Source organism: Choristoneura fumiferana, chromosome 16 (assembly GCF_025370935.1).
Source record: "Choristoneura fumiferana chromosome 16, NRCan_CFum_1, whole genome shotgun sequence".
Lineage (NCBI taxonomy): Eukaryota > Metazoa > Arthropoda > Insecta > Lepidoptera > Tortricidae > Choristoneura > Choristoneura fumiferana.
In genome coordinates, this window is record NC_133487.1 from 18,835,901 (window position 1) to 18,847,710 (window position 11,810).

General features: G+C 39.2%; 1 protein-coding gene across 1 annotated transcript in view; it reads right to left on the bottom strand.

Moving 5' to 3' along the window:
* The window catches only part of gogo (thrombospondin-1 like protein golden goal), a 533,136-nt gene extending 527,875 nt beyond the window's left edge, over window positions 1–5,261 (bottom strand). Inside the window, exon 1 of the mRNA XM_074099288.1 lies at window positions 5,056–5,261. The gene's annotated coding sequence lies outside the window, so the exon portion shown is untranslated. The remainder of the gene's footprint in view (window positions 1–5,055) is intronic.
* Between the last annotated feature and the right edge of the window lie 6,549 nt (window positions 5,262–11,810).

Sequence of the window (11,810 nt, forward strand, 5' to 3'; positions counted from 1 at the left end):
ATCCACTGCCACTCGCATCCAGTTTACGCCAGCTTGTTGCCGGATATCATCTATCCATCTTTTTGGTGGTCGTCCTCTACCGTGGGTGTTAGCACGGGGTCTCCACTCCAGGACTCTCCTCGCCCAACGACTGTAGTCCATTCTAGCAATATGTCCATTTTCTGCGTTCTATTAAAATCACTCTCGGAATGGAGGATCAAGTAGCGAAGGTCGAACGCAGTTGGCCAAGCATGGGCAGCTTTTGCAGCTAACGACACCGTCTTTAAATCCAAAAGATCCCGCAACATCTTAAGACCAGGGTATTCCAGTATGTCTTGCCCGTCTACGTATGGAGTGGAAACGACCACCTTAACAGAAGGTCTGCTGAGAAACTCCGTGTCGCACAAAGAGCAATGGAGCGAATAAGTAATGCTCGGAACGGAATACACCTTCTGGACCGAAAAAAAAAACGAGTTGACCAGAAGACTAAAGTGAATGACGTAATAAATTTTCAATACAAAGAATGTATTTTTGTTTGACACATTGCTACGAGGGCGGGATGATAAGTAACTAGCCTTAGCTATTTAAAAAGTTAGAATTAAAAAAATCTATTCCATTTGTAAATCGTATCTGGCTGTCCGTATTCTGTCATACTCGTATAGGAACTTTTTTTAAAATTTTAATATATTTTTGTTAAGGGGCTCCTAGACGGGCCATATTTTCACTGCAATGTGTGGCCGGCAACTATTGGTGTCCCTGTCTAACATGTGAGTAAGAGAGGGACACCAATAGTTGCCGGCCACAAATTGCAATGAAAATATGGCCCGTCTAGAAGCCCCTTTATGCTACGCTACTTTGTCGCGAAAAAATGATTTCTATTTATTTTCTACTAGCTTTTGCCCGCGGCTCCGACCGCGTGTTAATCGGTTATCCGTCGCTCCGTTACGGCGTGAAAGACGGACAAACACACAAACATACAAACACACGTTCGCATTTATAATATTAGTATGGATTCTAAGGGGTAGAGACCTTAAGACGGCCCTGCGTAGGCCCTGAAAGTCGAAGCGGTTGTTGTGACTGACTGATTCATCCATAAATATAGCAAAATTTATTTGGCGGAATCACAGTCTGACGCACTCCCATAGTCCACGAATCACGTCAGGCGTGAAGCGAAAACATTGCAATTTAATTGCTTTTATTTACATTGATAAACGCTACAGCACAGATGAGCTTTTTACAAACTCTTTATTCACCTCTTTGGTATATTTGTTTGCAAGTTAATTTTGATCTAGGTACTTCCACTGGTCAGATTTAGATGAAATTAGGTAAGTTTAAGGGGTTAATTATTAAAGACAATTTGTTTCGTCAATTCACTGACGCGTAACAGGGTTCACTACGCAAATCTGGTGAAATGCAAAAACAAGTTGCCGTTTTTACCAATTTTGTCATTTCTCTACACGGGTTTAGGTTTTTGATCAAATGACTGTTTTTGTCTAGGGAAATGATAAAATAAATCCCCATTTTATCGACCTGCTTTTTGTTGTTCAAATTTCTAGTTTAGCCATTTCCCTGTGACATAGAGACTTGGATGATGATGATGAACAAAATAAGCTGAGTTTGTCCCAGTTTACCCCATCTGTGATACTGGCAATAATAATTAGCATACTTCGAGCTTAGACAACCACTCTTAGAATGTCTATGCTCTAAACGCGCCATAGAGAAATATAGAGCACATTAACATAGATACGCCTGAATCCCGGGAATGAGAACGGCTAGACCATTACAATAAATCTACTTAATTGTTCAGGAATTATTAAACTGAATCGTGTCCTAAACATTATTGACCGAAAGAGCGCGAAGTGCCTCCGTTTCACCTTAGACTGAAATACTTTTGTATGTCAGGTTGTCTATTGTTTTCTGGAGGTCAAATTTCTTAACCGATTCTCTTGAAATTTTGTGAGTAGGTTCGATGGCGGATCCATGATGGGGTTTGAAAATGTATAAGACAGACTCGCTCGCGAGGTACATGGCACAGGGCCTTCTCCTCTTCGAGATCTTGGGCCGTACTTCCCATGGCATGCGGACCCAGTGAGAATTGGAAACTTCACCCCACAACATTTTTTTTTTGCTGGTGTGCGCATATATACACATGTTTTCCTTCACAACTCTCATGGTAATTTCAAATTTATTTCGCGTGGAATTCCGAAATATTCTCACAACCCTCCACTTGAGAGGCCATAGGTCAAAGCACTAAGGCTAAAAAAAACTAAGAATATGGGATAGCGTAGGATATTATTGGATAGTTATTAAGGTGGGTCTACGCTAGAGCTAGAGTTCCCGGCTTCGTCGTTCGCGGCGTCAAGTGTGGACGTACAACGAACCTACAACGAGCACTTTCCTCGAGCACTGCGAGCGCGAAGCAAATCCCTTTGTGTTCGTCAAAAAACTGACAACTGGCGGAACGCAGCCGAGCACGAACGAAACCGCTCGCAGCGCGCTCGTTCGAGGCTTGTAAGTCGGTCCACATCAGACGAATTGTGTTCGGCTAGTGCTCGGTTCGCCTAGCGTAGACGCACCTTTAGGATGAACTCTGATTGAGTTCGAAACGCGTCAGCGTAGTGTGGTGGTGGATGGTTCTTAATAAAGTAGGTAGAGCGATATAGATTTGCGAAAACCATTTTTAAATTCAGGCTTCATTTTATTTCAAAAACCTAACCCTTCCTGTCGGAAGGCAAGTAGCATAATAAAATTATTCGCACTATGCCTAAGTTCTCTGTCGTAAAGATGCCACATACTCGTGGAAAGATGCCAAACTACATTTACCTACTATATACTCTACCCTCGGCTTCGCAGTACAGTCACCAAGCACCAATATCTGACACGACGAGCGTGCATAAATATCTGATACGACTCTATTTCCAGGGTCGGAAGGACGTGTCAGATATTTTTGCACGCTCCGCTGTGGCAGATATTAATGCTGGTGAGTGACTGTACCTAACCCATTTTGATGTAGGGCTTATACTACGAAGTGCGAAATTCGAACTTCGTGTCTTGCTGTCCCGCTGACACTTATATTTACTTAATACGAGAGTGAGAGGGACGATGGTACAAACTTCGATTTTCGAATTTCGTAATAGCCCCCCAGCAGTTGAAAAAAAATCGGGATTATACTAAGTTGCCACGGGAATCCCAAATTACATACACAGTTAATTAACGATGATATGATAATAAACACCCACGCCAAACGCTGAATCGAACCCGTCTCTTTGTCTTTCTGTGATGGGTGCTTCACCACCTACCCTATACCGCATACACCAAGCCGAACTACGGCATACTTACACCCTACCTACCCTACCCTACACGGCAAAATTTCTCAATGTGTTTACGTAATTAAGCCCCGGGTAGCAGTAGCACAGTGTAAGAAAATATAAGAAAAAGTGTAAGAAAAAGTTCTTTACACTTTGGCAGTAGCAGCATTAGTACGAGTATTAGTGAGATCATGAAACATTTAAAACAATGTAAGTATAATTATAACTCAGTGTTAATTGTATATACAGAATATGTATATATGGTTTATATCGAAATTAAATACGATCAGTGTTAATTTAAAATACTTAGTAAGATGAAACCTTACGAGTAAATTCAATTGTGATTACATCAAAAGTTAAGTTCTATTATGTTCCAACTCAACTTAATCTAAAGTCAATCAATACTCAGTTCTAACAAAAAAATAAAAAAATAACAAAAAATGGAACCGACTACAAAACCCTTGAAAATATTTTTCTAGGTAAGTAGGTACGTACTAGCTCGAAGTCTGTGACTCAGCACGAGCCAGCAGGAGTGGGACAATTCACAATAGTCGTCTACCTCACCTACATACTATGGGTTTCAATCCCTCCTGCTGGGTCGTGCTGAGTCACCGACTTCGAGCTAGTACGTACCTACTTACCTAGAAAAATATTTTCAAGGTTTTGTAGTCGGTTCCATTTTTGTTATTTTTTTATTTTTTTTGGAGTCGGTTTTACTTTTTTGTTAAAAATTTTCTTTATTTCTCACTTTTTAGTGATTCGTAGCCAAAAAACATCTCACAACGATTCCATTAAGCCCAAACACGACTTAGTTACGTTGTTTTATAACAGAGTTCCGTTGCCTACCTTCTGGCTTCAGCATCAGATCAGTTCGAAAGAATCATTAACTTAAAGCTTCTTCTTAGTCGCTTATCTAGGTAAGTATATTAATCATGATAATTTAAATTTAACCCGTGAAATACTTGTTATTGATAGTAGTAGTTCCGTTGGTTAAATCTGGTCTTCATCATCAGTTCCACTTCACCAATTATGATTTGCAAGAGCAAATGCACGAGTTACTGCTAAATATATCCAAATTACCATAGGTGCCCCTACAATATTTGAAGAGTTCCCTCGATTTCCTTAAGATCCGATCATCAGATCCTAATTTGCTGCTTATGGGACCTAATTGAAAGCATTCCTAGATGAACTCAAAATAAAATTTTCAAATCGGTTCATAAATGACGGAGATCTGAGGTAACAAACATTAAAAAAAAAAAAAAAAAAATACAACCGAATTGATAACCTCCTCCTTTTTTTGAAGTCGGTTAAAAAGATACCTACCTATCAAAATTACACCATGAAAGTTGATTGTTTTAAATGTCTTAGGTAATATTTGACGGCCAAATAGGTAAGTAGTGGAAGAAATTGTACAATTTTAATCATGAACTTCAAACAACAACTACTTCTTAAACTTATTACTTACTTACTACACTAAAAAGATTAAAAGGTCATCAACACAAAATGTACTAACTCATTTGATAGTGGTTTTTACCCGACTGCCCGAAGAAGGGTTATTACAGAATAGGTATTATACATACGTTACTAAGCTAACTGCTTTGATTAATCGATATTAATGGCAAGAGTTTTCACGGTCATATCGAGCAGCCGAGTAGCAATAACAAACGTGCGATTATTTAACCAAACAAAGAATAACTGGTAATAACTTTAACTTAAAAAAAATAGCCATAAACTTAAAATAATCCATCGCAATGCAGTAAACACTTACGTAAGTTTGCAAAATGCGGATGTCCGAAGTCAGAAATCACTCGCCAAAACTTAAAAAAAAAAAACACAAAACACTGACAACACTAGAAGACACTGGCACAAATTAAAAATAAAAGGAACACATAGTTTCGAAAAACGTTTCGATATTGCACTTCCGAAAAGATCGCGGTTTGAAAAGTACGGATTCGCCGTGCGTTTCATGCGGGGGTGGATTGCGAACTGAATAGCGGACCCCGCGAGGGTGTATTTCGGGGTGATGGGGGAAAGCGGGGGTTCCACCGGCCGGCCGCTTGACACTAGAACTGTTTCGCAATGAGTGTTGTACTAATTTCATTACCCGCTAAATTGTTTTTTCAAGAGTATTTCTGATTTAAGTCTGCCTTTCAGTCTCAGTTTCTCAGCAGACTTTTGTAATTGTGTAGTTATTCCAGCGCCGGGGTAAAGGGAGTTCGTATTACTTTTGTAAAGTAACCAAGTCTTAAATCTGAACTGTTTATTATCTGTCTGCTGAATTTAAGAGAGAGTTCATCATCATCATCCCAGCCTATATACGTCCCACTGCTGGGCACAGGCCTCCTCTCAGAACAAGAGGGCTTGGGCTATAGTTCCCACGCGGGCCCAGTGCGGATTGGGAACTTCACACGCACCATTGAATTGCTTCGCAGGTTTGTGCAGGTTTCCTCACGATGTTTTCCTTCACCGCAAAGCTCGTGGTAAATTTCAAATGTAAATGTAAGAGAGAGTTAGTCCATTAAAATTAACTAAACTCGTTAGTGTACATTTGCATACATTTTAATACATTCCAGGGAATTTTTATATTCGTACAAAGACCTTCAGTCAGGTGGTGAATAAAATTTTATTCTTCAGAAAAGAGTAAAAAAATAATTCAAAAATTCAAATGATTTATTCAGTGAATAGGCCGCGATGGGCACTTTTACACGTCATTTTTTTAAACTACCAGCGCTTTCGGAAAGACCATCATTGCCAAGAAGAATGCGCCGCAAGAAACTTGGCAGAAAGTCATTTTTTCATATAATTACAAATAAAATACTTAAAAACTATATTATACAATTAAAGAAAAAAAATACAAAAAATAATAATAAAAAATACAGGGATGTATGGGGTCCCTTAGTTACAATACTAGACACCAACTATATCTAAACTATATCTACGTTCAGTGGAAGTGTAGAATGCTTCCACCGTCATAAATTTTAAAATAATAATAACAATAATTTAGTTCTGAAATATAGTAGATAGTAATCCGCATGGTCCTTCGAACCGGATCTATTGATTTAATTCGTACTAATAGGACATGTGTATGAACCACATGTTTCGCTAAGTTGTTCCGTAACTAAAACTTGCTAAGGCTCGGAACATCTCATTGGGTAATGATCTGATGCCAGTTGATGGGAAAAGTTTTGGAACTAATCGTTTGGAAGGGCTCGGCTACACGTTGAGGTCATTGATCGGAAAAATATCATCGGGTTTAAAAGGTGCGCTTAACTGATACGGAGTAGAGTAGAAACGCGGAAAAGAGACCAATTATCTGATGATAATTTGTATTACGAAGCGTTGGCAGGCCTTCCATTAGATGGACTGACAACATCGTGAGATTTGCGGGCAACCGGTAGATGCAAGTGGCGAGAAAAGGGGGATGCGTTTGTTCAGCAGTGAACTCTTCCGGTTGATGATAATGATGATTTTATATTGGTTTCCGCCAACATCATGTCCACTTATCACCAGGTTAACCCAATGCCCAGTATAGGCTTTCATTTAATAAATTATCATCATCATCAGGACCACTGGCTGGGCAGGCTATCCTCAAAGAACTCCAGGACTTGGGTTTTATGCTACCCGCAGTTACTTCCCGCGTGATCTTTATCTGATCGTCCATCTATCTTGCGGGTTTGCCGATTTCATTGAAATTTTTAAACTAGGATTAGAAAAATCAAAAACCCAATTGCCTAAAAAACTAAAAGGAAGAAAATAAGTTAAGTGGTCTAATACTCTGTCATGTAGCTAATTTAAAGTTCAAGTCGCCCACTTTACTAAGAATTTTTGAGCTGGTTACGATTTAAATGGGTCCCGTACTGTTGAACTTTAAATAGCTACGTGACAGAGTTCTAGACCACTAGACTTATTTTCTTCCTTTTAGTTTATTAGGCAATCGCGTTTTTTTTTTTTTATTTAATGTTTTTTTTTTACTTTTTTGATATTTCTGTGAAAATGGTATATTAAAAGTATTATAACCCATTAATATTCAGAATGGGCTAATTATTAGCTTTCATTTGATATCCATATTGTTACAATACAATTTTGTTTTATTCCTCCGCCATATTTTTTTTCGCAGTAATATTATATAAGTACCTACCCTATGTTACTCTCATATGTTAAAAGGCTGCAGCGAGGACCAAAGAAATGGACATACATACCCACATACATACATACGCTCGAAAAACATAACCCTCCTTCGGGCAGTCGGGTAAAAACATCGCTTTATATTATGATGATTCGGGAGACGTGAGACGTGACCTACCACCGGAATCAGTTAGTTAATGCCACTTATACTTTAAGGGCCTGTTTCACCACTTGTCGACTAACTTTAAGTGTCAGATAAAGTAATGCCAATGAACTAAAAGAATTTCCTTTCTCACCCGCGACCTTACGATAGCTAAGCTTATGCAAAATATGCGTGTTCATGCAGTTCCTCCACGCTGTAAGAACACACACAAATCACACAAAACCATCTATCACCACCACCACACTACACTGACGCGTTTGAGTCTAACAACTGGTAGCATGGTGTATGGTTGTGTCACTCTGAAGATGAGCTCTGGTTGAGTTCGAAACGCGTCAGTGTAGTGTGGTGGTGGTGATAGATGGGTTGTGTGATTTGTGTGTGTTCTTACAGTGTGGAAGTGGAGGAACTGCATGAACACGCATATCTTGCATAAACTTAGCTATCGTGAGGTCGCGGGTGAGCAAAGAAATTCTTTTAGTTCATTGATATGGACCTCCGCAAAGTAACGCCTGATTCAATAAAAGTAATGCCGTCTTTATTTATTCGGACAAAACAAACAGAGACGGCATCACTTAGGTTAGTGGACAAGTGGTTAAACAAGCCCTAAATCCCAGTACTAGTGAGATTATCAATGTTGTTTTAAATGGTTGATGTTGGGGAATTAATTTACGTCCCAGGTTGGAACCTCTTCATAATCATTTTTGTCATGATTTCTTTAGCACATGTATGGAATAACAATATAACATTACTAGCACAAAGGTTCCAACCTGGGTAGTGATTTAATTTCCTTGAATGTACTGAATGTGTAGGTTTGGTCCTAACATCTCCCGAATCACCTGTATTGAACACCACATGAACTATACAGAAAAATATTACACGTAGGACGTCCACTGTTGGACATAAATGGCAAAAGACTTGCTCTGGACCGCCGCGGTTTTTGCTATATATATCATTCCGAGTTTAAGTGTATATTTAAATATTGTCGAGATAGAACAAAAGTAAAATAATTCATTTCTTGTATGGGACCCCTCTTAATTTAATTTTTATGATTTTTTGAAAGCGGCCAGAGAAATAAATACACATCCTTATTCTTGCTTACTTCTTACCTTACTATACTAACATTATAAATGCGAAAGTATATAGATCTGTGAGTCTGTTAACTTTTCACACTTAGGCACTTGTCCCACCGCCGACGATGAGCGAGAAGCGAGCAGAGCGAGTAACTAGAAACGAGTGGGCGAGCAGTGAAAAGCGAGTGTTCAAGCACGACGGGCGATTACTCGCTACACTCGCTCGAGCCGGGCGGCCGCGAAGCTAACAGCGCTGAGCGAGTATCGCTGAGCTAGTTTTATAGCTCAGCGAGTTTTATAGCTCTTGTCGCTGCGACAAAAGATGTAAGAGCGAGTTCTCGCCGACAGTGTGAACCGCCAGCGATCAACTATTAATATATATGTCTCTTTTACTCACACAGGATCTTATATCTTTTGTTCGTTTCTTGGGCGAGAACTAGTCGATAGCCAATCGTGTACTCGCCGGCGGTGAGACAACTGCCTTAGACCGCTGAACGATTAAATGAGATTTGGTATGCAGATAGTTTGTAACCCTGGGACGGACATAGAATAGTTTATATCCCAGAAAATGCCATAGTTCCCGTGGGATAGCAATAATAGTGCATTGTGTCTTAAGGGCGGTAAATAAGGAATTACGAACGAGAGTCTATTAGAAGCCCGAAGTCGAAGACTGAGGGCTTTAATGAGTACTAGCGCCCGTGCGACTGTGCGACATACAATGTTTTTCATCACATTTGCGAGTAAAATTGTAATATTTGTAAAAGAAAAACTACTTAATATTTTTTCAAAAATTGCTTATACCGCGCGGGCCGCGCTCATGCACGGCATGCAGTATCACACTCATTTACCGACCTTGGTGTTGGCTGACTGGCAGCCAATAAGATAGAAAATTAGTTTTAATGTATTGTCTGTGAAAAGATATGATTTTGATTTAGAACACGTCAATATTGAAAGCCAAATTGTTAACAAAAATAATAGTTGCGAAATAAATAATTATAATCCTAAAAGTTGCGCTGTTTCCTTCATCAACACTTGGGCTTCATGACAAGAAAATTAGTACGGGCACAGGGTACATATATAAGTAGGTACGGGCACTGACTCATTTACCGCCCACGGGTTTCATGACAAGCACATTAAGGTCGAGGGTTTTATTTGGGGGGCTGCAACCAAGGTAGCCTGCATGTTACGACACTATTTACGAGCAAGTGTGATGAAAAAGAGTTTTAAGCAGCCAGCGTTGCGGGCGACATCAGATCTGGTACAAGTATGTAATGTATAATTTTCAGCTGTTAAGCCAATACGGTTCATGAGAACGCTTATCTACCCACAATATAGTGATCAAATAGGTACTTACCTTAAAAACATTATCGACTTTTTGACATCACTCTGCATAAGAGCTATCATAGCATGAATTACAACGACTATCGTAACTATAATGAATGACACTTGCATAATTAAAACAAAAAACAAAAATGAAACGTACCTAATTCTCGAGGCCTCTCAAAACATAAAACCCAATTTCATTAGTTGACAGACAAAACAAGTAGGTAATACAGTAGAGAGGGCACATTCGACGGAGGGCTTCAACCCTCAGGGACGTCGCTCTTCCCTCTATGACGTCATCTTTACAATACTCTTATTGCATCTCTCTCGTACTTTGTTTATTAGAACGAGATGCTAATAGTATCAAGCTCTGGCAGTCTAGATTTAGGGAAACTCGTTAATGGGTATATTGATCAGTTAAAAAAAATGAAGTTCCATTTTTAAACGTATAGGTAGGTTTTTGCGCTGATTTGATGTAGCGGCCAGTATTAAAACGTTGACAAAAGTTAAATTCGTTCATCTCCAGCCTAAAGACGTCTTCTAGTGGGCTCCTATATGTAGGAGTACTACTAATACCTCCTCCCAGATAAAGGTGCTTGAGCTATAGTTCCTACGTGGGCTCCGCGTGGATTGGGATTTTCAAACATACCACTGCTTCGCAAGTGTTTCGGTTTTACCACGATGTTAAATACCAAAACCGGTCACGAGCGTGTCGGACGCGGCCAAAATAGGGTTCCGTAGCCATTACGAAAAAAATAAGTAATATTTTTCTAAGGATTTCGTATTTTGTACGGAATATTCCAAGTTTAGGTATATTTTATACCTTAGGCTGCTCAAGAAAACTTAACCGGTATAGTTTTCCTTGTAAGTTTGATATACTTACTACCATCCTGAATTTTTTCAAATTTTTCCACCAACCGGTTTAGATTTTAGAGGGGGGGGGCAGTTGAATATTTTATTTTGCAAACATATCACTGAATAGAAAAATCGTTTAAGCAACCCCCTTATGGTTTTAAAAGACCTATCCAACGATACCCCACACTACAAGATTGGATGAGAAAATAAAAATCACCCCCACTTTACGTCTGTGGGAGGTACTCTAAAAATATTTCTTTTAAATTTTTTATTGTACCATTTTATCGGCATAGTTTACATATAATATATTCGTGCAAAATTACAGCTTCCGATTCGAGCATTGATAGTCCCTGAGCAAAGACGCCGACAGACAGACAGACAGACATGGCGAAACTATAAGAGTTCCGGTTTTGCCATTTTGGCTACGGAACTCTAAAAAACTCAAGGGGGCGATCCCGGGGCTCGAGCTACCATCATTAAAACATATTAGTCTCAAACAAGCACCCAGCTCATACGAATATGATAGTAGAATCCATACGGTATCACCTATTCACCACTATTCTGTTGAAAAATTCGAAATGTAGGAAAAATAGGTTTATGGTGGGTTCGCTGGACTCACAAATGCATTTTGCTCAGGATGAAACGGAGACGCTTTGCTTCAACTACTTAATTAACCGAGGAATCACCCATTTAGGGGCTGTTTCACCATCCATTGATTAGTGTTAACTGACGGTTAAATGTGATGCCGTCTCCGTATATTTGAACAAAACAAATAGAGACGGCATCACACCTAACCGCCAGTTAACACTAATCAATGCATGGTGAAACAGCCCCTTATTAAATGAAAAGAAATTAAATGCATATTTTAACAAGGACTTCCTGTATTTGAATTGAACGCCATCTAGTATCAAGCGGCAAAACTAAAATTACCTTGTAAAACTCGACCAACGGTTTTTTTTTACCTTTATCATTATGCGATTAAAAATT